This window comes from Periplaneta americana, chromosome 4 (genome assembly GCF_040183065.1).
Source record: "Periplaneta americana isolate PAMFEO1 chromosome 4, P.americana_PAMFEO1_priV1, whole genome shotgun sequence".
Taxonomy (NCBI): Eukaryota; Metazoa; Arthropoda; class Insecta; order Blattodea; family Blattidae; genus Periplaneta; species Periplaneta americana.
This window is the reverse complement of record NC_091120.1, coordinates 179,377,213-179,402,740: the sequence shown is the minus strand read 5'-3', so window position 1 is coordinate 179,402,740 and position 25,528 is coordinate 179,377,213. Positions and strand designations below refer to the sequence as shown.

The window sequence follows — 25,528 nt, the reverse complement described above, 5'->3', positions numbered from 1 at the left end:
GAGACAATAGAAGAAGATTCACTTTTCAGCACTTGAAAGAAATGTTTATAACCTATTGTTATGGTAACAGACAATAAAAATTGTGTTTTGTTGAAACTACATTGGAAGATAAGGTACGTCCATTATATTTTTTGTTTAGTTTGATTAAAATGTACCAATATTTAACGTACATAGTCATTTTTTTATAATTTTAAGTCCATATTTAATTCCATATTTTGGTAAAAATCCATATTTAATTCCATATTTTGGTAAAAATAACTACATATATATTTACATATTTCATATATTTTTAGTCCATATAAATCCGTTCCCTGGTAATTACTTACGCAAAAACACTCAAACGGGATAAAAAAAAAAGGATCTAAGACATACCTCAGTAATCTATGTGGCCTCCCTTGTTCCTAATAACAGCTCTGAGACGATTTGGCATGGATTCCACTAATTTCCCACAAATATTCTTCATTTCTTCATCGTGAAACCAATGAGGGCAGAAATCATCTTCTCCTTTGTAGAACAATCCATTTTTTGCATTCTTCTTTTGCAAATTGACCACAAGTTCTCAATGGGTTGATGTCGGATGAGTTGCCTGGCCAGGGGAGTACCTGAATATTCTTCTTGTTGAAGAATTCTGTAGTTTTTCGAGACATATGGCATGGTGCCAGGTCTTGTTGGAACACACCTCTGCCATCCGGAAATGATTTTTGCAGCTGGGGTATGATTCTGGTTTCCAATAAGTGAATATATTTGTCAGAATTCATCATTCCCTTGATAGATATTAATGCTCCAGGCCCTTCATGTGTAAAACAACCCCAAAACATTACTTTAGGGGGGTATTTGGGTGCTTGTTGGAGATGAGCTGCTGTTACTTTTTCGGATCCTTTCCGTACATAAGAAACACGGTGGCCGTGGACCTCGAAATGAGACTCATCGGAAAAAAGTACATTCTTCCAGTCATTCACTGTCCAGTGTTGATGTAATTTTGCCCACATTAAGCGTTTTTTTTGCACATAACAGGGGTTAGCAGTTGCTTCTTAATAGGCTTACGAGCCCTTCGTCCAGCTTCCAAAAGCCTACGCCGCACTTTTGTGACGTGAATATTCGGCCCAGTGGTAGCCATTAACTCGCGGGTTAAGTCGACAGCAGTTAGTCTATGATTTTATTTACTTTTCCTGACAATTAAACTATCATCTGCAGGTGAAGTCTTCCTTTTCCGGCCACAGTTTCCTTTTTTCTGGGGTGTGATGGATCCAGTCTCCCTGTATCGTTTTATGATCGAATTAACAGTAGCCAAACCGATGTGACATTCTGCAGCAATTTGCCTCTGTGTCATAGAAGAATGCTCTGCTAATGTTATAATTTTAGATCGTTTTCGTGGAGTTGTATCCATTTTTGTGAAGACGACAGAATGTACACAGGATTGCAGTATTAAGTCTTCAACACAACTGAAATGCTTATAAGTACAAAACGACAGGCAAAATGTCACATATTATAAAAAAAATAACGACAGACCTTCAACAATGGAATTACACGTACTACAGATGTCAATTAAAGCGGTATGAGCAGCTGTGAGGCCAACAATGACAGAAAGTGTAAAAATTTGTCGTGTTCGGGTTAATTTGCACGCTACTGTATTTATGTATTGAAATCCTTTTCGTTGTATGTACAAGAAAGTTATGGTGGATGTCCTCATAAATAGTAATACTTTACGACAGTTACATTGCGTTCGGCGCGCAGGCAGACACAACAAACGAAGAGCCGTATCGCATAAATAACGACACTGGGCGCTGCGATGCCTTTCGGGCACATGCAGCTTTCCGCTTGCGCTGGGTCAGTACATCCCCCCCAGGTCGATGGCAATGAGGGGATTGATTTGAAGTGGTGTGCAACCCTATCGGATGGACGTGCAGCGACTTAAAATTATTGCAGACGCAGCTGAGACGTCAGGCTGGTAGTCCAAGCGACTGCTGTGCGTCTTCTTGGCAAACCACCCGATTTCGCGTTGCATTAGCTGTTGTTTCTTTTGTTTCTCAGCGAGAGGGGGGGGGGGAGAGAAAAAAGAAAAGACTACTTGTTACAATATTGTGCTAATCCACTTACTTTTGCCTATTTTTATTTTATCTTCAGCATGGTTTTCTTCTTTTAGTTGCACACTTTTTTTTTTACCTTTGGGGATTTGATTTTGAAGCGAATTGTAATGGCAGGCAGAGTAACTATCTCATGCCCCCATGTTTTAAATTGCTACCAGTGCACCTCATTAGAACCAGGTACCCAGCTTCGAAGCCGTTAGCCCTGTGAACTTACAATATATTTATTTTCCCGTAATTATTATAGTACAGGTTATCTAAGAAATTAGCAAGTTCTTTGTGATAGTAGAAGAGAAAGAGTGGGGGAAGGGAAGTGGTCCGTGGCCTATTTCTTTGACGACTTTGATTTCATGATATGTTTATATACTTGTTTGGCATCTCTCTGAATTCGGGAAAGGTTAAAGAGATATTTAGCTCCACAATATAACTGCAAAGAGCCATTTATAATTTGCAAATAACCGCCTCAGATTTCAATATGGAAATCTCAAAAGAGAAAACAAAAGTCATGGCTTTTTCGGGAGAGAATCCAATTCCAAGTAAGATCATGGTAAATAATACTTTAATTGAACGTGTTAATTCCTTTAACTATTTACGTTATAACCTCTCTTACATCACTGATGAAGATATGTCGAACAAAATATCTAAATTTATAAAAATCACTGGCGTAATTAATACCGTCTTCAAATCCTCCCATGTTCAGAAACATACAAGGCTAAAGGTATATAAAACACTAGCTCGACCGGGCCTCACTTACGGTAGCGAGGCATGGACAATCAGAAAAGCTGATGAGCAAAGGATGACGACAGCGGAAATGAGGTTCATGAGACGAACAGCGGGATGCTCTTTGCTGGAACACCGTAAAAATGTGGACATATTGCAGGAACTAAAAATGGATCCTATACTTAATTTTGTTCAACAATATCGACTTCAGTGGAAAAAACATGTCGAAAGGATGGATCGCACTAGATGGCCTAAACAGATCCTTACTTATGTACCAAGAGGAAAGAGGAAATTGGGAAGACCATGAAAGCGCTGGCATGAGACCGTAACAGATCCTGTAGGGTCTAATACGTGACGGATATGATGATGATATAACTGCAATTATGATTCTTATAATAACGATGATAGTAGGCCTAATAATAATAATAATAATAATAATAATAATAATAATAATAATAATAAAGATAATGGCTTTTAAAGGGAAAAATCCTGTTAGATCTAAGATAATAGTAAATGGAAACATTTTAGAACAAGTATCCCACTTCAATTATCTAGGATGTGATATTAGTTTTAATTATGAGAAAGATATTGAGAAGAAAGTTAATAGATTTCAGATGATATGTGGAACAATTGGAAGAACTTTAGGAAGAAAAGCGAGAAAAGAAACTCAAATGAAATTTTATAAAGTTATGGCTGTACCTACTCTTATATATGGCTCTGAATCATGGACAATAACAAAAAAAGAAGAATCACGTATACAATCAGCAGAGATGAAATTTATGAGATACGTAAGAAGATGCACTAAAGCCGATAAAATAAAAAATGAAACAATAAGATCAGATCTCAATATTTTCTCAGTACACGACATGGTAGAAGAAAATAAAACAAAATGGAAAGATCATGTTGACAGAATGGCAGAGAATAGGCTACCAAAGAAGATAATGAATTATCGCCCGATCGGGAAAAGGGATCTGGGTAGACCTCGCAAGAGGTGGCTGGACGATAGAGACCGGAACAGGTGATATCACCTAATCCTTGAAGGGAGAATAATAATAATAATAATAATAATAATAATAATAATAATAATAATAATAATAATAATTTCTAAAATTAATATCTTCCGAGATACGACTATCTGTTCATCAGCATCATAGGAAATGCTCAATGTGATGAATGTGATGTATAAAACAAAGACTTTGAAATTACTATTGCAAGAATAGTAGGCTTACAATATATCCCTTGACTACATACTAGAGATGAACAACGATCGAGAAAACGAGACTAACAGCGCCCGCAAAACCAAAAACCCGCACGATAATGTATTACGTCGCGTCCTTGACGTAAAGACTGGTTGTGATTCTTGAGTGTAATTAGTTACCACTGCCAACGGGTATTTACCCATTTGCATTGTGAATAAATACATACACTTATCTCACGATTATCTGTAAGACGAACTCGAAAAATCATTTACTGTGCTCGTTACATTGACAGTTGTTATATTATGAATTCCTGGACCTCTTACTTGATGGCTCTCTATTAGGATGACACTTCCCTTCTTCAATTTGATCGTAGCTATGTCCTCTGGCGTTCGTAGGCGTCATGTAGCATCCTAGATAGCTGAAAATGGTGTCTCTAGAACCGCAGTGAAGGACTCCGGGTCAGTTTGTTTTCTTTATTTATAGCTTGACGCTAGAGGAAGTTGTGACCACTGCAAAAGCAGGGAGTTAATTTTACGGCTGTAAACAGTGGACCCTGCTAGCATTAATTCGGTAAATGGGCTTGCCGTACCTCGTGACGCAGAAGCCACCGCATATATCGATTGAGCCGTCCCTGCATTTGGCACTTTTAATTTAGCTTTACTTTGCTAAAAAGTATGTTTTTTATTGTTTGTGTGTGAAGGGCAATACTGGAAAATGAAAGCTGTCACAAATAATCAGTGCGGGAACAGCGTCGTGACGAGATCGGGTCGAAAGTGTATTATGAAGTCATGCTGGAGCTTTTATGGGATATGACAGCAAGTAGGAAGAAGCTCTTTCTGCGCATGTGCGGGCTCATGTTTTATTTAGACAATACCTCCGGCGTGTTTCAAAATAAAAGACTATCACACATCGACCCTGGTTGTGTCTTATTGTAAGGTGCGGGAGGGTATAGCAGCTACATTCACAAAGAGGATTCTGTTGTCTAAAATAATTATTTTTAAGCTTTCTTAGCAACTTGGCTATCCAAAATATAGTTACTTGAGAACCTAAATTCATTAGTGCCTGAGTTACTGTATTTCCCATTGGTAGAACTCAAGCCGAAATGACAGATATTTCCTGGTAATTTAAAATCGTATTTGAAATTCGCCTTCACTTGTTAAGAGTGACTCATTTTGATATAAATGAAAAAAAAAAAAAAAAAAATCGCGAAACGAAAATGACTACTTTTTATAGTACTTTGATATTCTATAGACACCAGAGGTCTGCATCGGACGTTTTCGCTCGAGCGCCAAGTAGTTCATAGCATAATCCGATAGGTAGCGCACATGCATGATGGGTAAAATTGTCGCGAGCAATAAATCCTCGAACGGTATAAGCCGAGCGTTAGACATTCATTCTTGTTACAGTGATGAACTGTGTAGTAACATCATAGATGATTATCATTTCAAAACTTTGCAGTGTTAAACTAACCTCTCCATAGTGCAACTACAAAACTTGCTTTAAAATGTAATATAAATGTTGTAGGTAAATTTTTTTTTCTCCCACACAGGAGTTATTTTGTTTTTGCCACATCCGATAGATGTTATTGGATGTAAATGTAATTATTATAAACGGAGAACACAATCACGATAATGCAAGAAATGTATCAAGTTTTCTAGTAATAATAATAATAAAAATAATAATAATAATAATCTCTAATAATTGGTGTATCAATCTTTGCGTCTGTAATAGTTGTGCAGCATGATTATTCGTTTTATTATATTTTCTGTGACATTATCTCTGTACTAATATTGTTATTAATCTACTGCTATATCAATAATATTTTGTAAAACTTTTCTACATTGTCACAGTAGGCCTATATAGGCGGAACACTATGTATGGACATATCATATTATATATGTGGTAAATCAAATATTGAATAATTATTAATTAGGAATAATAACTGTATATCGAAGTTTTTCATGCTATTTTATTTATAACTTCATGTTACTGTTTTGGTACGTTCCAACGTTTGTCATAAACTCAGAAAATAAAGCCTTATTTTTACCGTGTGAGCAAAACACATGTGTATCTTATCTGTCGCCCTCCATACAAGATGAGACATGTCGGTGAGATGACCTTGTACTGTGCTTCTATTTATTACGAGCGTATCACGACCGATCTTATCTCACTCGAGCGTGCGACATTCGACCGAGTTCAAGCGAGCGATTTAACTCCACCGCAGCACTCTGATAGACACAGTCTAGTATGCAATTTTTGTTATCTTTGCTCAGACTAGATCTTAACGTGACCACTGTTACGCTCGTAAGCATATGCATCTGGTGTTTGTTTGAAGGGTACGCCACAAGTTTTGGCCAATTATATTGTGACAGCTGCAACGGGGTTCGAACACGCGTCCGACAGGGCGCGCGGCAGACGAAACGCTGGTACGGGGAGCATCTGCATGCTGAAGGGCAGAGGGGGTGTATTACGTCAACGCGGCGAGGGGAGAGAGCGCGCGCAGCTGCTACTTGCGGAGTGAAGGGGGGACGGACCCTCCCGAATCGTCGAGAGAAGTCCGTCCGAAGTGGAGATATCCAGATAATTCGAGAGGACACCCGTAGAAATTTCTCGTAACTATGATTTTGCTATAAAAGAAGAAACGCGAGCGAACTTGAGCAGTTTTCAGTTTATTCAGCCATTCAGTGAGTAAGCCAGAGCAAGCAAGCCAGTACCGGAGTTCGACTCGAGTGTGCATCCGCATCTGTGTCAGCATCCGAAGGCCTGGGTTCGAGTGCAGTGGACCGCAGTTGGAGGGACCTGAGTTCGAGTACAGTGGACTGTCTCTGAAGGTCTGTGGTTCGAGATACTATGAACTCGAGTGACTGAGCTAGAAGAACTGTGAACTGAGAACTGACAGTTCTGATTTGTAAATAGTGCTTTGTGAATATTAGTTAAGATTAACAGTTCCTTGTTGTTCGTAATAGTCCAACTAAATTGTCATTGTCGTTTGTGGAGTGCAATAACGAACGCTGTGTTGCTGTGCGGAGAGCAAATCCCATTGTTGACGGGGGTGAAGTTAAATTGTAGAGAGTGAATAGTTATTGTTGAGATAATAAAGTTACATTGTTGAGTTGAAATAAATTTACAATATTATTTTCAAATAGGGTACTAGGCAATGTCTTGTAGAGTTTTGTATCTTCCTATTTATTGAGAAGCTTGTTTAAGCACGGTACTCAATTTATTTGAGAAAAGTAACTTCGTACATGCAATCGGCCGGGTAGCTTTCTCTCTTTCATTCCTGCGTTCATTACAGTATATCTTCCTGCTTTATTTCGTTCTTTCCTTTTTTGTTTCTTTCTCTCTTTATTCTTTTCTTTCTTCCCGCTTTTTTCCTTCCTTTCTGCTTTCTTTTGTTGTTTCCTTCTTCGTTCTCTCTTTCCTTCTTTCTTTGTTTTTGCTTTCTTTAGCTCTTTTCTTCCTGCTTGTTTTCTTTCTTTCTCTTTTCTTTCGCTCTTCCCTTTCTGAATTCGTTTCCTCGTTTATTTCTTCCTGCTTTCTTTCGCTCTTTCTTTCCTTCTTTCTTTCGCTATTTCATTCTTTCTTTCTTTCTTTCGCCCTTCCCTTCGTATGTTCTTTCCTTCGTGTGTTCTTTCTTTCCTTTTTCTTTCTTTCTTTCTTTCTTCCTTTCGCTCTTTCCTTCGTATGTTCTTTTTTCCTTCTTACTTTCTTTCGCTCTTTCCTTCGTATGTTCTTTCTTTCCTTCCATCTTTCTTTCTTTCTTTCTTTCTTTCTTCTTTTCTTCGTATGTTCTTTCTTTTCTTCCTTCTTTCTTTCTTCCTTTCGTTCTTTTCTTCGTATGTTCTTTCTTTCCTTCTTTATTTCTTTCTTTCTTCTTTCTTTCTTTCGCTCTTTCCTTCGTATGTTCTTTCTTTCTTTCTTTCGTTCGTATGTTCTCCTTTCTTTCTTTCGCTCTTTCCTTCGTATGTTCTTTTTTTCCTTTTTTATTTCTTTCTTTCGCTCTTTCCTTCGTATGTTCTTTCTTTCTTTCGCTCTTTTCTTCTTTTTCTTCTTTTTTTCTTTCCTTCTGCTTTCATTTGCTCTTTTCTTTTCGCGTTATTTATTTCCTTCCTTCTTTCTTCCTGCTTTCTTTCTCTTTCATTTCTGCGTTTCTTTCCTTCTCTCGCCTCTTTCTTCCCAGCATTCTTTCTTTCTCCCTGTTTTCTTTCGCTCTTTCCGTCCTGCGTGCTTCTTCTCTTTTCTTCTTTCTTTCCTTCGTTCTTCGTGATTTACTTTCTTCCTCTCTGCCAATCTTTCGCTCTTTTCTGCTCAAGGGCAGGTTTTTCACTGCAAACCCAGCATTCTCCAATCTTTCTGTTTTTTGCCTTCATCTTAGTCTCAGCGTATGATCCATTTATCTTATTGTCGTCTATCATTTGATATCTTCTTCTGTCCCGAACTCTTCTCCCGTTCACCGTTCCTTCCAGTGCATCTTTCAGTAGGCAGTTTTTTCTCAGCCAGTGATCTAACCAATTCCTCGTCTTCTTTGTTAATTTCTTCTTTCATTCTGTCTCTCCCATTCTGCGTTTTCCTTTATCTTCCGGCTTCTTTTAATTACTCCTTACATTTCATTCTTGATTATCTTCCTGTATTAGTTTTCAAGATCCAAGACTAAAATGGTACAGGATCAGCTCTTGGCTTACGTACGTAATAAAATAATATTTTCCTCTCGCGCCATCCCGCTCACCACACGCAGGAACCCGATGTTGTAGTCAATACTTTGGCAATGCGAAGTCGTAACGGGTTGACTGAGGCTCGGTGCATCACAGATGTTGCTATGAACACCTCCCCCCCCCTGCAATTGGAAGACGCCCAGCATCACGCGTTGCCCTGACGACGCCGCGACGGCCTGTGAATGGAGCCCCTGCTGCCAAGTCTGCCTGCCAAACCGCGCTGCCGGCCTGTTTCCAGAATATTGCTACTTTCCGTTTCTATAGCCGTCCGCGCCTGCGTCGGATATGCAAGAATTATAGCTTCGTGTTCATACTGGTTCTTATTTATTACCTCTGTACGATACAGGGGCCAAGGTAACTGCTTCTGGGTTAAGCATTCGATTCAGGAACAGCATGGGAGTTTTCGTGGTGCGAGAATTTTGGGATTTTGCACAGTCTAGATCAGGCCTCCAGAACCCGTAAGTAGGGGAAATATGACATCAGCCTCACTCCAATTCTATTGGGGATGATTGACTTCTGCGTAGAGTTGTTGACATTCTTTGCTTGTGGGAAAGTCTATCAGTGGCGGCACTGTAATTTTAAAAGAAGATTGTAATAAATTCATTGTATTTATAATGCGTTATGTCGTTTCAAGGTATATGATTATGCTAGATTTTCTGTCGGAAGTTTCTTTGAGATTTCTTTGCACCTAGCCTGCTTTAGATTTTCCAAAACTTTCCTCCCATCATCACCTACCGAAACATAAATTTGTAGCATTTAAGTAGTGAACCTTTAAAATTAATATAAATGACACTATTCATTTCAATACAAAACGAACACAACGAGTGATGTCCTTAATTTAACAATATATAAATAAATAATCAATATACAAGAGATAGGTTTGGAAGTAAATCTCGAAAAGGTAAAATATATGATTATGTCTTGTGACCAGAATATTGTACGAAATGGAAATATAAAAATTGGAAATTTATCTTTTGAAAAAGGTGGAAAAATTCAAATACCTTGGAGCAACAGTAACAAATATAAACGATACTCGGGAGGAAATTAAACTCAGAATAAATATGGGAAATGCCTGTTATTATTCGGCTGAGAAGCTTCTGTCATCCAGTCTGCTCTCAAAAAAGTTGAAAGTTAGAATTTGTAAAATAGTTATATTACCGCTTGTTCTGTATGGTTGTGAAACTTGGACTCTCACTTTGAGAGGGTAACAGAGGTTAAGGGTGTTTGAGAATAAGGTTTTTAGGAAAATATTTGGGGCTAAGAGGCAGTGGCGGCTCGTGGTAAAATATTATATGTGTTCACAATTTTGTGGTTCAAAAATCGAAAAGAATTTGATATTGTACGTTTAGTCTAATATGAAATGTCATGATTCCAATGTTTCACTATCGAAAAAAACCGTATATAAATTGAAAACGACATATAATAATAATAATAATAATAATAATAATAATAATAATAATAATAGCGTGGACCAGGGTAATTGTAAACACTTTTCACTGATTTAAAATATATATTTCAACATTACACAACCCTCAGTAACGGTAGGCATGACAAAGAAACAATCTGTTATTTTTAGATCTTTCTTTTCCCTGAAAATGGGTTTAAAATAATAAGGTTGACTTTTTTTCTTCTTTTAATTGCTAGTTTACATTTACCCCACCTGTTTTCATTTACCCTTTGAGAGGAGGGTAATTGTAAACACCAATTTTCGCACGGGCTATCAGACACTGAACATTTTTTGTTCTGTTTCAGAAGAAAGAGTTGTACTCCTTCCAACTCCAATTTTGGTCACTGGTACATTTCGTGTCTTTAACCTATGATATATGACAATATAGGAACTCAGTACCTCTCCTGAGCTTCACGATAACTGTAGTTACTATTTTTCACATCTCTGACAACCCTCTCTAAATTCTCCACGGTGTAGTTGGGTGGGGGTCTCTTTGATTACTGAAAAGTACGAAATGTAACCATAGTAAAACATGTTTACAATTACCCCCCAAACATTAAAACTATGGGGCAAATGTAAACACGTTATAATTTAATGTACTGAGGTTATGGGAGATCTCAAAACCATTGTAATAAATGTTAACTACTATACATTACTCATAAAAACAACATATTCTTAAAAAATAGCACTGTACGTTTACTTACAATTCCAAAAATGAAGGTGAAGCAGAATTCTTTATCAACTTTTTTTGTAGGCTCTTACAAAACATTCGTTCACAACTAAGTAGTTACTCCTATTTGGCGCCAAACTGCTTTGTAAGTTAGCCAACATGTTAGTTTAAATATTCCCCCGAATTAAAATTTTTATATTGACAGTTTTGTATTTCTCACAGCATTTGTTTACCCTCATCTACCCTAATGATAATAATGATAATGAAACATATACCCAAATTATCTCACTGTACCTAAATTACCCCGACCCCCCTATAGAAAGTTAAGGGGAGGAAATAATTTGGAAAAAAGTGAGGAGGAAAATAGGCAAGAGAGAAAGAAACAAGGAACATATTAGAAGGAGAAGAAAACTGTGAAATGTAGCAAGGAATAAAATAATTTATTATTACATAAGTCTGTAAAAGCTAAAGCACGATACTGGTGACGTGAAGTTGTACTACACATAACCCCTAAACTAGAGTTTATTTCTTAGCATTCTGTTGCAGCATAGGCAGTGGTCCAACGATATAAATCAGATCGGCATTGCGTTATGCGCTACACACACATTCCTACGGTGAAGGCCATGACGTAATCAGCGGGCAGCTGCGGCACTCTTGGCGGCAGATCATGTTGTCATATTATTTATGTTGTCACTTGAAAGCTGTATTGAGATGCATTGTGGGTTCAGGAAACCCGTAATGGACATTAACCATGGCGCTGGCAATTTCCGGTTCCGTCGCGTGCGCGCGCACACCGCTCACGTGATAACACGTCAAACCCCCATTTCCTGCGATCAAGCCATTGACGACTGCCGCGATGCCATCTCGCAGCGCGACTGGAAATTAAAGGGGCGTTGTTATAGCTGTAGATCCCAGATACGAACAGCGTGACTTTCAATCCTGTCATCTCGGATTGATGGGTAATCGACTGGACTTAATTCACTGCCTACGCAAATCTGACAATACAACGCAATAGGAGATGAGAAGTAACCCTACAATATATCGATGTTTTCTTCTTCCTTGAACATGTAGGTGTGGTCACCTTGACCCCATGCTTTAAAACGACAGAAAATACAAAATATATGTTAAATAAATATATTTTATCATCATTATTATTTAAATTGAACCTTTCTGCAACTGAACCTATGTTACAATTATTATCAAAAATAAATACATTTATATATGCTTAATATGTCAAATTTGCATTTTTTCGACTGGTTCTTAAAAAAAACCTTTCAATTAAGTCCACCCAAATATAGAGTTCGTTATATTTTATTTTATTTATTTATTTTATTTTTTTTTGTTCTTGAATAGATAAGCGAAACTTTATGGTGATACTTTGTGACATGCAATTACACAGTTACGCCACCATTCGCCATGTACTAAAGAATTTACGATTATTCTTTCTCAATGTTTTGTCAGTTCATTTTGAAGTCTATCAAAAAAAATATAAAAAAAGTAGTATAGTATCCTATTTACCTAGTTCCTCGCTTCACACTTTTAGCATACCACCACAACCGTGATACACGTTCACAGCATAACCTTGTTCTATCAATTCCATTCCATCAAACATCTCTCTACTCTGCTTCATTCACAATACACACAACTCGTTCCTGGAATTCCTTGTCACAGGAAATCAGGAGCAGTCGGAGTCTAAAATCTTTTAAGCACACTCTACTTAGAAATGTTTTTAATGAACAGAACTAGACTCTTGCGGAAGTTTCTAAATAGTCTTAAATGACCAAGTTGTTACTTTTTTTCTCCTCTCTCTCTTCTTCTTTTTTTTTCTTTTCTTTTTTTTTATTATCTTGATATATTACTTAATCATTTGTATTTGTATGCCATTTAGTAAGACTTTGCTAATCAACATTTTGTGTCTTGTAACCAACATGTATTCTCCTATTAGTAGGCCTATATTAACTGTATAATATATCTCAAGTGAATTAATCGTCGAATTTATCTCGAGCATTTTAGGTCTTATAAATTGTGTGTTTGTGTGTGTGTGTGTGTGTGTGTGTGTGTGTGTGTGAGTGACTGTGTATATTCCCCTTATGTTATGTAACTGATTTTGATTATGTGTAATTTTCTACTTTATTTTATATATTATGTAACCGATCTCGACTATTTGTAATTTTATATTATGTAACTGATCTTGACTATTGTAATTTTCTGCTATATTTTATGTAATTTCTAAGGTATTTTCTTTTGTGTTGTTTTGTAATCTAATTTCGTATTTCATATATTGAAACCTGGTTGAGTGGAAGAGAAGGCCTCATGGTCTTAACTCTGTCAGGCAAACTACTACTACTACTACAACTACAACAACAACAACTACTACTACTACTACTACTACTACTACTGCTGCTGCTGCTGCTGCTGCTACTACTACTATTACTACTACTACTACTACTACTACTACTACTACTACTGCTGCTGCTTTTACAGTAATGTTTCCAAAATAGCAAAACAGGTAGCACATTGCGGTGGATCTTCCTGCCCCATCAACTTCCAGACATGACGTAACACCATTTATTTAATCTGGGCCCTCCCTATCCAAATCCATAGGCGAGATAGTGCACCGCAGCGGGTCTTACTAATCTCCACAGACATGTTCCTGGCCGTGGAACAGAGGTCGCCTTAGTGCAGAGACCAGCTCATCTCGGACCTGAAAGTCTGAAGTCAAATTCTTGTATATATACTTGGGATTAGCGCGGGAAAACATACTCGCTTGAGTTAATAATACAAGGCAGATTATCAGTTATCCAATTATCGTTAATTTATATTAAGAAGTAAGAGTGTATGTTTTAATTACAGTAGAAATGTCCTGAAATGAGGACTCTGGGGATTTAAAGCCCGGTCGCAAAAATACTTAAATTACGGCATCAAAAATTTAAGTCACTGGCACCACTGTTCATACAGTATTCAGACTGGCAACATAACAAAAATTAATCAACATAACATAAACCATGATGTAAAATTGTGTAAATTTTTTTCAAATTATAACTATGATTAGCCATCGAGGTGGCTCAGTCGGTCAAGGCGCTTGCCTGCCTGTCTGAAGCTGCGTTCGGGCGCGGGTTCGATCCCCGCTTGGGCTGATTACCTGGTTGGGTTTTTCCGAGGTTTTCCCCAACCGTAATGCGAATACAAGGTAATCTATGGCGAATCCTCGGCCTCATCTCGTCAAATCTCATCTCGCTATCACCAATCTCATCGACGCTAAATAACCTAGTAGTTGATACAGCGTCGTTAAATAACCAACTAAAATAAAATAAATAACTATTATTATGTGTTCTGTGTAAAATGGTATCTAATACCATCACCTTATAACATATACGTGGAGCTAAATTGGCCCCTAGATATTAATATCCGATAAAATAATAGCTATTTTGTCATTTTTCACATTACCGTCTTTGCAACACAAAATGTCATGAATTTGTATGACAGTAAAAAACAACAAAATATCATCACGTGATTTGTTGCAAAAATTAAAATAGCTCTGGTCAATATGACCCCACCTATATGTTCTAGGGTTAAGAATAATAAATAATTCCATAGGTTAACTTTATTATTGAGGATGAAATTACTAGTAAATAGCTCGTTGAGTATCAGCGGAATCTTGGTTATAAATCAGCCCCAAATATTTTCCTAAGAACCTTATTCTCAAACACCCTTAATCTATGTTCCTCTCTCAAAGAGAAAGTCCAATTTTCACAACCACACAGAATAACCGGTAATATAACTGTTTTATACATTCTAACTTTCAGATTTTTTTTGACAGCTTACTAGATGACAGAAGTTTCTTAACTGAATAATAACAAGCATTTCCCATATTTAGGGATTCCGCGTTTAATTTCCTCCTGAGTGTCATTTATATTTGTTACGGTTGCTCCAAGATATTTGAATTTTTCTACCTCTTCAAAGGATAAATCTTCAATTTTTATATTTCCATTTCGTACAATATTCTGGTCACGAGACATAATCACATACTTCGTCTTTTCGGGGTTTACTTCCAAACCTATCTCTCTACTTGCTGCAAGTAAAATTTCTGTGTTTTCCTAAATCGTTTGTGGATTTTCTCCTAACATATTCACGTCATCCGCATAGACAAGAAGCTGATGTAACCCGTTCAATTCCAAATCCTGTCTGTTATCCTGAACTTTCCTAATGGCATATTCTAGAGCGAAGTTAAAAAGTAAAGGTGATAGTGCATCTCCCTGCTTTAGCCCACAGTGAATTGGAGAAACATCAGACAGAAGCTGGCCTATACGGACCCTTCTGTAAGTTTCATTGAGACACATTTTAATTAATCGAATTAGTTTCTTGGGAATACCAAATTCAATAAAAATGTTATATAAAACTTCTCCCTTAACCGAATCATATGCCTTTTTGAAATCTATGAATAACTGATGTACTGTACCCTTATACTTCCATTTTCGTAACATAAAAAGTTTTCAGTGAAGCCTTGATTCCATGCACAGCTTTGTACATTGGAGTATGCTGAGTATTTGTGAAAAGTTTCATTTAAATCGGAGCAAATGGAAACCACTAGGAACTCTATGATTGATCAGAAACGTAGTTCTGAGAAAACTTTATTTTTAGTGGCTGTAGTAGGTTTAAACGAGCTGCGCGTATCATTTTAAAAATTGTGACCAGTTCTTTAAAAATAATAGGCGGGGGTTAAATACGGGACAGAATGTTAAACACAGGTATCAGGTAATTGAGGGCTTTGCGGGAAGAAAGGCGGATAGACCTCTACGCCCTTCTTCGGGAAAACAGTTTAAAATGTAGTGAATAATTATAGTAGCGAAATTTTGTTTTGATTGTACTGTACATATCTGCAGGACAGGGCTGCGTGCGTGCGTGATTTAGTCTGTCAGTCTACAAGCAGAGCTAGTGCCGCGCATTACCGCATACTGTCCTGTGTGTGCTTTCTCTTGGTAGAAACTAAGCAAATATTCAGTTTAGTCAGTCCAGTTGTTTCCTTTGACTGCTTTTTATGTTCATTATTGTCCTTGCTTTAAGAATAAACAAACTTATGAAACTCAGAGATTCAGACGGAAATATTTTATGTTTCATAAAGAGATTTTGTTACAATATTCAGATTTTTGCGATTATTGTTATCAGGATTATACAAAGAATAAATTTTATTTATGTTCACACAAAATGGAGATTTTCTTTTTCTGTTATATTCAGAGATTTTGCTTTGCGTACTTAATGTCTACTCAGTATATCTGAAATAATGTAAATTACTTTAGAAGTAGATAATAAATGTCATAAAATGTATCTTTGTTTCAATTCCGTGTGAAATTTAAATCTGAAATCTACATTAAATCTCCTAAGCAAATCATTATATGGATAAAGGGCGTATGGACCGAAGTTTTATATGGTACAAATATAAGGAAATTTAATAATATAAATTGCCTAAATGCTACAAAACATTTATCCTCGCTAAGATTTTTAATTTAATGTATAATTTTGTTCACTATCTGTATAACATTTTATTCAGGTGCGTTTTAAATCTTAGATTGCATATATCTCAATTCGTCATATTGACGTATACGCCCTTTTTCCGGCAAACCCCTCAATTATTTATGTAAAAAAACCAAAAATATTTATTTTTACCATTTTGGCCAAAAATTCAGTCTTTGGTGTCCCTTAAGGTATGCGTTTTAGGACCCATGTTTGTTACACCTTTTTCTTGTTTTGGTGCATACTACCTCCTCTAAAAATATGGAATCATTTTTTAAACACCCTATATAAATAAAATAGTAATAACAATAATAATTTGAATTATAGACAGTGCGCAGTGCATGCTGTGAATATTCGTCACTGGTTGTATAATATTGCTTTGTTTTCAGAAGCCACCCATGTCGACTGGTAACATATACTGGGTGTTCATTTCAAAGTGTGTCATGACGTCACTGTTGTTGGGTCACCGATTTGAAGCGAGTTTCAGTTTATATGTTAGAGAAGTTGCCTATTATTTAAGGCGTTCTTCAATCTGAACTTGAGAACGTGTACGGTATAACTTGAACGTCGTAGCAACAGATGGCGGTCTGTACGGTCTGTGTGCTACCATAACCTCTTTCGAACTGTGTTTTGCGCCGGCAAGTCGTACGCAGGGTATTTGTTATCATCGGTTGCGTACGGTAACATTCCACAACACAAATCAAATGCTCCGTGTCCATGTTGACCGTCGAAGCTAATGCCAACAAATACGTAAGTAATCGTCTTAACCATCTCCCCATATCCCGACAGTACGTATTTCCAAACAGTTCACATTTCTGCCACTACCGGCGTTACCGTACGTATCGGCACGTACTCTTCAGAATGAACACCGTACTTGCTAGCCAACTTCTCTGCCTCTTAGATTATACACCTGAGCTGCGGAAGTGTAGGAAGATTGAATTCTCTAGGCTCATCAGCTAGCCACATGACGGCATACAGCGAGCCAAGACACATTTTGAACTGAACACCCAGTAGTAATCCTCGTTCTATAAAGGGTTAAAACTCATCACGGCACAGATAGGCTAATATTACAACTTTATCATAACATAATGAACTGCATCCCGCAAATTACCTGCCCCAACTCCCATAACGAGCTAGAGAACATCCTAGCAACGATTTAATTCCTACCCCCACAAACATCGATTTATTAGTGACGTCTGCTGCAGACTCTAATACCGTTTCTCTTTTGTTTCAGGTAAGTGACGTCAGACATCTATTCGCTCTCGTGCTTTTGGTAAGCCATTATCCATAATGGAACTACCTGTTTCCCGATTATTACTTGCATAATTGCTTTCTGTTTCGGAAAGATGTTATTTTTGAATTTGTTTTGATAGTTTTATCTTGCCTAATACTTCTTAATCAGGAATGTAAGGATTTTCGGAAAACGGAATTTTATTCATTTTATTTTATTTATTTATTTATTGAATACTTTTGACTTGAGCTACATTAGGCATTGCAGCCCGAAAGAGCAGAAGCTCGTGCTCGGGAGCAGTTCAGATCAGTTATACACAATATATCACAAAATTAAGAGAGTTTATTGAGCACAATAACATTAATAAATGTTAAAATACATACAGCATGTTATAATAGGGTCTATATACAATATAAAGTACAAAAGTACATGAACATTAGAGTATCAATTTTTAACTCAATTAGCTTAAACAATTAAATAATTAATCTGATTTGTTTCTTAAATCTATGTGTGTTAAGTTACTTAGCTCAGGGTAAGCTCTAATTAATGCATTATATATTTTGAGTCCAAAATTCATGCTATGTTTTAATCCAGCAGTTGTGTGGCATTTGGGAGTATTTAGAAAGAAACTGTAGTTTTGTCTCCTATGTATTCATGAGGATCAAATTTAAATTTATTGTGATTTTTATGGAAGTAAATCAGCAATGTTTGTTTATAAATTTGTTCTAGATTTGATACACCAAATTCCTGAAAAATTAATTTTATTGGGTAATCAAAAGGTTTATATAGACAAATTTTGATAATTCTTTTTTGGAGCAAATTTAAAGGATGGAGATTTACAAATACACTTTTTAATAATTTTTTGGTCGCGATATTTTGCTGGATTTTAAAGGGAGAAAGTCTTCTATACTTCTGTACTTGCTTTGTCTTGACTATAAAATATTTGTCCTTTTATTGTTAACACATATCGTCCTCTGCAAGGCAAAGTATCTAAGCGCCTCTTTGATCGAAAATGAGTTTCGATGCTTAGAATAGATTGCCCATCATTGTGCATCGACTGTAAAAGTTCCGAGAGCGCCAACAATTTTTTCCCCTATCAAAATCATATACTGATCTTTGTTAAGCGTTTGGAATGAAACAATTTTTGTATTATTGACTACAGAATTATAAAAATGTAAAATATAAATTAATCATCCTATTTTTTAAAATACAGAAGGATTCAAAAGTCCTGTTGCATTTTGTTGAACATGTATAGCCTACCAAAATTAATGGACTTAGATATGTTACTGATGGCACTATGAGGTAACATATACAGTAAATTTAAATTTGCCCTCTTTCGATGTCAAGACAAACTTCTCAATTCTATAGTTTTTATATGGTATAAAACATTTACAGCCAATGAAAATCGCAATATTGTAACATACATTGGAAATTATTTCAGTTAATTTTTGAGACTGAAATATTCGAATATCATATACAGGGTGATTCACGAGGAAAGGTAAAAAATTTAGGATGTGAATTCTGAGTGAAAAAGTTCATATGAATATAGGTCCGTTTTCGAACGGTTACGGAGATATGGCTCTTTAATTTCACAAAAACATCTGAGATTACATTGTACTAACACGCATTTAGAGACTGATAACGGACAAATTTAAAGTTTATATTCACGTATGCATACATATCTAATATTGTACAAGTCGGGGTCGATGTTTTCGCACATTTTCAAAGGTACCTCCTTCTGCTTCAAAGCGCTGTTGCGCTCGGGCGTGAATCGCGCTCATCGCTCGGGAGAGTTACACGTGGCTGTCTTTATGCCGCATCCAAAATACGGCCGATTAGCGCTTCTCTTGTTTCCCCCTTCCTTTGCTATACCAAGTCTTTCATCCAACCCCATAGACAGTAAATACTCTTCGATATGGTACCCTTCTGTTCGGAAAGCGTCGTTCATATTCAGCTACGGCATGCAATGTACTTCCATCGCTCAAACCATAAACATACACAAACGTATTCTGCAGTCGAAAATTTCTAAGGCATCTTGAAAAAAACAACTTAACACTTCCGATAACTGTACCTGTATAACTACTGTACTTTAGGCAGCTGAGTGAACTGCTGTGAACCGATAAGTGATAGCGTATTTGTTGTGACATTTGTAATGCCCCACCACCCGGTTTGTTTCTCTTCTCTTATCTACATCGCTCACAATGCAGATTCCAATCTTACGTCATTCATCGGTGATCTTGTCTCACGTCAGCAGCATATAGTAACGTCTGATTCACATTGGGGCGAGACGTTTTACCAAAAAAATGCATCTAGCTCCGCCATCGTTCGAAAACGGACCTATGTTCATATGAACCTTTTCACTCAAAATGGCCTAAGCTATCGTATCCTAAATTTTTTACCTTTCCTCGTGAATCACTCTGTATACAATCATGAGCATCTTAAAAACATTCGTTTATGATAAAATAAGACAAAAAAGTTGTAAAATAAATAAAAATATAAACCTAATAAAATAAATTTTAGTTCGTCGAAATTTCAATATTCGAACACCACCTACAGTATACTACAACGAGCATCTCGAAAAAAAGCTCCAGTAATAATCATTTCTAAGAAAATCACTCTTAGAAAACCACAACACACAGAAATAAAAAATTAGGAACATAAGGTCATGATAATATAATAATATAAAAATTGTTACAAATAACACAAAGTAAAATAGTTTCGAAGCAGACAAACTCAGAAATTAAGAAAATTAGCTACAGATTACATTTAATATTTCAGAATTTTTATGACAGACTATCAAGTGGGATAACAAGATCGCTCCACAAGAATAATATGAATTACACCTTAAATAAAATTAATTATTTATGTTATTGTTAATTCAAATTAATAGTACATATACTATAAAACGGACAAATACATGGGGTGGTCTAATTCTATTTCCCTTCTTGGTAGTAGGAGGGTTAAACTTACCACTATGTTGGAATAGAACAAATTGAACTTATTGGTAAAAAGGTATCACTTGTTAGTTTTGAGCATAAAACTATCATGTAGTTTGTCATTGGTCAATAAATCAATGAACTTAATGACTGGAATTATTGTAAATGGTGTTAAGTTGGTCACCATTATATTTCAATTGATACAATTTATTAGTTTACTAATATAATACTATATCTAAATAAATTGTACAGGGACATCATTTTATTTTTACTTCAATTTTTATTGTACTTCACTCCCACCCCCTCTACTAGTAAACTTCCAACTGTTCTCCACACAGAAACAAGCATATACAGTCAAAGTCACCTTACGCTCATAGTAAACACAAATAGTACTGAGTTAGTGAGTATAGTACGTTCCAGAAATATGTTCGCGTTTTCCAGTGACGAAAGAGCTTTCAATATTGAATCATATTCTCGCACAGGTACTGTCGTCCGTTTGTCTATGTCGCATCCTGGTTTCCCCCATCCCCTCTGTAAAGGCTAGAGGCTTGGCTGTCTTAGCTCTTTTCTGAAAACATTAATTTGTGTTAGGAATTGGACGTCTGCGTAATATTATACAGCTGTTTAAAATAACTTAAATAAAATGGCCTAGTTAATTAATTGTCATGTAATTTCCCTCCTTTCTACCACCCTGCGACAAAACCACTTGAACGGACAGTAGATAGCATGTCTGAGTAATTTTATTTTTTCGGATCGGGCAGAAGTGAAGACTGAATTTGCAGTACGTAAGGTACTCTTTTATAGAGTAGGTACAGAATTATTTCAACATGAGTTACTAGTACGAAGGAAGAAACTGGTAATTGGAATTAGGTACAATAGTCTATAGTGTGATAATATTCAAAAAGGAACTGAAGCCTGTATCGAAAAGAACGACCACCATTTTCAAAAATGTGTTTAAATATCCATATTACGATTATTTTTCAATTTAATTTCATTCTCTATATTGTACGCTAATGTGCTGTAGACAGTATAATATACACAGCATACTGAATACAGTTCGTGAATAAAAACAGTTATTGTTAATAAAGTACTGTATTTTGATTAAAGAAAAATCTAATGAAAATTATCGAACTCAAAATCGCTATATTTCCTACTTTACGTAAATGGATGAACTACTTTTCTTCTCCCTTCCTATACCTAGTAAAGTGATTTGTTTTTATTTTACGCCAGTATCATCGAACTCCAGTCGTGGAAGGGGGTAGCAAACGGTGTTTCCGGTTCTCAACCGTTAATCCAAAGGTATAGCCAAGTTAATATTAGAAATGTTAGTAAAAATAAAATGATGTCCCTGTATTATTTTCTACTGCGTTTCGCAGTGTCCTTTTGCCGTCTTTTATACGAGTATAAACAGGAGTGTAATGTGGAGTGGGTAAACCAAGATTACTTGACTCATCTCTATTATCTGTCCCTGTTTCAAGGGATAATTCGACTTTATTTTCTTTCTTCATATTTAAAACACGGATGTTGTGGTAGTCCATCGAATTTGTGGAGTTCTTACTATTGTAGAGAGTGTACAGCAATTTTATAAACAACCTGTAGCCAGGCGCTTGGTTTTCAATGGATCTTTGTGTTAGATTTGATTACACAAAGTAAAACAGCCATTCCTTCGTCCCACTGGTGCTATTGTACACAAGTTGCAACATTGTACGTTGTATTCAACAGATTCCTTTCACAGATACCAGCTTTGAAATCAATCTGTTACTATGGTAACTGACTTTATAACGTGTTCATTTAAAAACCGTGATTATATTCAGACAAATCACGTGGAAAAGTTATTTTTGTGGTTTTATAATTGCGCAAGATTTAATTATAAAATTGAAATGTCTGCTTTTAGAGACTATTGTTCGATATTTCGGAACTTGATGGTACGTGATTGAATAACATTAAAGGTAAACTGCTTTTGTTATGAATATGGTACCAGAGAATCCAATCCCACAGATTACAAGGAATCAGAAAATTGCGATTTTAATAAATGAAGAACTTGCAGATCTTTCTTCCAAACTTTTTGGCTCCTTGTATTGGGTGAACTGTTTTTGTTTTCATAACGAAGCCTGTTTTCTTTTCATGTTCTTTAATAAAAAGCCATCAATATCCAAAATCTGAATATTAAGATAGTCTTCAAAGACAATGTTTTCACAGAATTATTTCTACATGAGTTACTACTACATGAAGAACGAAACTGGTAATTGGAATTAGATGCAATAGCCTATAGTGCGATAATATGCAAATTAAAACTGAAGCCTGTATCGAAATGAAGCCACACATTTTCAAAAATGTGTTTAAATATCCATATTACGATTATTTTTCAATTTAATTTCATTCTCTATATTGCACGCTAATGTGCTGTAGACAGTATAATATACATTGCATAATGAATACGTTCGCATGGATAATTCAGTTCGTGAGTAAAAACACTTATTGAATAATTTCAAGGAAAAATTGTTCCGGGGCCGGGTATCGATCCCGGGACCCTTCGCTTAGCGCGCGAACGCTCTACCGACTGAGCTACCCCAGGAACTATACACAGCACAGTCACAATTTTTCCTTTTATATCCATACAACTCACATGAGCTGACAAGACGCCAGAACTCAACTGTGAGTGCACACTATACTGTGTGACTTTAAATTGTGGCTTTCTGTTAATGTACCTCCAGTAACGAATGTATTATACAAATCTGGCTTTCAGGTAGTAGCTCCCTGTAAAGCAGGTTTGAATAATTTCTTGGGGTAGCTCCGTCGGTAGACCGTTCGCGCGCTAAGCGAAGGGTCCCGGGATCGATACCCGGCCCCGGAACAATTTTCCCTTGAAATTATTCAAACCTGCTTTACAGGGAGCTACTACCTGAAAGCCAGATTTGTATAAAAACACTTATTGTTAATACAGTACTGTATTTTGATTAAACAAAAACCTAATGAAAATTAACAAACTCATAATTGGGATATTTCCTAGTTTACGTAAATGGATGAACTACTTTTCTTCCCTCCTATACCTAGTAAAGTGATTTATTTGTATTTTAGGCCAGTATCATCGAACCAGTCGTGGAAGGGGGGGGTAGCAAACGGTGTTTCAGGTTCTCAACCGTTAATCGAAAGGTATAGCCAGGTTAATATTAAAACTGTTAGTAAAATAAAATGATGTCCCTGTACATAAACACGTAAATAAATAAATAAATAAATAAATATATATATATTTGAATAAATGAATGAATAAATAAATAAATAAATGAGTGAATAAGTGAGTGAATCAGTGAGTGCACTGTTTTCTCAGTATGTCTATGTTCAGCGTTACAAATCAATGCCTTCATTTATGATAAACCTGCATTAGCTACTTCTTGGTGCATATCTTTGTTACATTTTATGTTTATTGTCAATAAAAAAAAAACCTGGCAGTGGAAATGACTTTTGTTTTCTCTACAATTTATAGTTCCTGGCAATTTCGTTTTTCATTGACTATCATTACTAATTATAAAATGCTGTGCATCTGGACAGTTGCGTTCGTGTCAAAGTGTAGTAAATTGGTGAACCTTCGTCTGTTGTGCAAGAATCGATGGAATAATCGAGGAATCATGTTGTCGCGTGGTAAGCGTGATATTATCAAGGCCAACTCGAACCGGCAATCAATTACTCGTTTGCTAGTGCACACGTTACTAATTTATTGTTACACTTCCTAGAAAACCAAAGCGAAGTGCGCTGTATGGGTAAACGTTTCCTATTAGAGTTATGTTGAGTGTAAAGGTATTTGATATGGAGTAAGGTGCTGTGTTATCAGCCGAAGAGAGGAATGTAGTGAGTGAAGGTACAAAGAAATAAAATGCAAATCAAGATTTCAGGTATAACTCCCTGTAAAGTTCATTTGAATAATTTCGAGGGAAAAATTGTTCCGGAGCCGGGTATCCGAAATTATTCAAGAAATAAAATTGTTATTCAGGAAGAAAGTAGAAGACTGAGATGAGAAATAAATGAACAAATTCAGAATAGGAAAGAAATCAAGGGAGAAAGAAAAATCAGTTTTGAGTATCTTGGCAAGAAAGAAATGAAGACATGAAAACTGACATGAAATAAATAAACAAAGAAAACAAATGAAGCAGAAAAGAAGTGAAGACAATATCCGGAAAGAGAAAATAATAGCAGTAATTTGATGAAAGACTTAAGTGCTTATTCAAATTTTCGAGATACAATGTAGCTAAGTGGCAATTATTTGTAATAATATCCCATCATTATTTATTATTATTATTATTATTATTATTATTATTATTATTATCATTATTATTAACTTAAGCTTGAAAACTGGGGTATTTCCATCATACTGGAAACACGCAGCAGATATTCCTGTCTTTAAAAATGGCGAAAGGAATGTAGTTAGTAACTGAAGACGTAACTCTATTTTAAATAATTTCTCAAAAAAATTTTGAAACTATAATTCACAAGCATATTACTTTTTTTTTTTTTTTGTAAAAAACGAATTAAATTCTGCACAACACGGATTTACTAAATCCAAATTTACTATACCTAACCTAATCTCTTATTTGAATCAGGTAGTACCAGTTGTTGAATCCCAAACAGATGCAATATATTTTGTTTTAAGTGCGGTGTTTGATGTAGTTACGCACTCTATTTTACTGTCTAAATTAAATAATCTAGGACTATCGGTAAGCTACGTAAACTGGTTTGAAAATTATTTACACGATAGACAATCAAGTGTACGAATTTAGACTGCTTTCTCTGATTCATTTAATATAATTTGTGGGGTGCCTCAGGGCTTAACTTTAGGACCTCTTCTATTTTTAATCTTCATTGACGATATTTGCAAAAGAATAAGTTCTGACTATCTATTATTCGCTGACGATCTTAAAATTTTTCTTAAAATCAAAAGTAATGCTGACTGTCAATTTCTTCAGGATGACATTAATTCAATTACCAATTGGTCAGTTGAAAACGGGATGATGATTAATGAATCC

The 25,528-nt window shown here is 35.9% G+C and overlaps 1 non-coding gene across 1 annotated transcript; it reads right to left on the bottom strand.

Moving 5' to 3' along the window:
- Positions 1-23,012: 23,012 nt before the first annotated feature.
- On the bottom strand, positions 23,013-23,086 carry TRNAS-GCU (transfer RNA serine (anticodon GCU)). Its single transcript has one exon. It is a non-coding gene; the product is annotated as a tRNA-Ser (tRNA).
- Positions 23,087-25,528: the final 2,442 nt, after the last annotated feature.